Raw genomic sequence first — 1477 nt, 5'->3', positions numbered from 1 at the left:
AACAAAAAAAGAAAAATGTAATGATTCCCAAAAGTATCACAGAATTAATTACATGACAGTTTCATTATAGTATCAGATAATCATCTGACTTACTCTGAGTCTTACGGTAGGAATGGATACTCTCTCCTTATCCAGTTCTCATACTTCACTGAAGAGTAAAAGAGCAAGATTTATGGTTCAAAGTAGTTGATTGAGCTCATACTTTCACCTCCCCTGCCCCAAGTCGCACTTAAAGCAGCAAAACTGATATAAGGAATTTTTATAAGAAAATCCTCTCTCTCACACGTCCAGCACCTAGAATAGTGCCTATCACATAGTAATGGATCAATAAATATGTCAGAAAAAGAAAAATTTCCACAATAAAACTAAAAAATAAGGATGTTAGCAATTCGTATTTTACATAATTTATGAAAAAAAGTAAGCATATGGGATTACATTAATACAGAAATTAGAGTGGAGTAAAATTTAAAAAGTATATATGTTGGGAAAATTGTTTAGAGGTAGACTTTTTTTTAAATTTCAATAGAAACTGAGAAAAAATAGCAAGCTTGCAGTTAACAAACGTGGAGAGCGGATGTTAGCCATGGGAATTAAAATTAGGGACCTAAATCAAAAGAACGTCATGACCAACAATTCTACAGTTTATCAGTAAGATTACTGCATGAGAACAGTCAAAAGACTGTAAAAGTGGTCTATGGCCATGCCACCCTGAACACGCCTGATCGCATCTGATCTCAGAAACTAAGCAGGGCTGATCCTGGTTAGTACTTGGATGGGTGACCACCTGGGAATACCAGGTGCTGTAAGCTTTAAAAAAAGAAAAAGACTGTAAAAGTTAACAAAGGAGGAAAGACTGGCCCCACCAAATATAAACATACTCTGAAACTATATTAACTAAAACAACGTTGAATTACCAATCATCAAACATTTTTATGTACCCAAGTTTTTCTCCAAATATCCTAAAATCTTCTTAAATGAAATCTGGCTATTCTCTCAGAACATTATTTCTGTTAGTTCTTTTATAATTCAGGAATTCTTCATACTCTCTGTATCTCTAAATCAGAAAACTAAGTTAGTTCCTTCCTTGTCGTACTTTTTTACAAATAGAGGGCTCCTCTAAACCCTCATTAAAAAACCCCATTGATTAGGGCCTATGCAATTTGATTGTATCTCCTTCTTCATGCCACTATTATTATTATTTATGAACCGCCTGGTCATTTTTCCTAACTAATTGGAAACTTTTCCTCTTCATCTTAACTTTTGCCAACTCTTGGCTTTCTTTACTAACCATGAATACAAACTCCTAAAGTTCATTTCAGGCTTGTAGGCCCTTTGACATCACTGGGAACTCCAGTCCATTCTAATTTCTTCTCTTCACTCTCTTTTTGTATGCCTTACATTTGTAGTTCTTCATGTCAATAATGTTCTCACCAGTACCATAAGTTAAAAGGCAACTCGGTTTTTTCAATACATACAT

General features: G+C 34.3%; 1 pseudogene; it reads left to right on the top strand.

The window, feature by feature from the left end:
• The first annotated feature begins 690 nt into the window (after nucleotides 1–690).
• LOC120613278 (uncharacterized) lies at nucleotides 691–809 on the top strand (annotated as a pseudogene).
• The last annotated feature ends 668 nt before the right edge of the window (nucleotides 810–1477 follow it).

The sequence above is a fragment of the Pteropus medius genome, unplaced genomic scaffold (genome assembly GCF_902729225.1).
Source record: "Pteropus medius unplaced genomic scaffold, Ma_sr-lr_union100, whole genome shotgun sequence".
Classification (NCBI taxonomy): domain Eukaryota; kingdom Metazoa; phylum Chordata; class Mammalia; order Chiroptera; family Pteropodidae; genus Pteropus; species Pteropus medius.
This window is presented reverse-complemented; position numbering and strand designations above follow the sequence as displayed.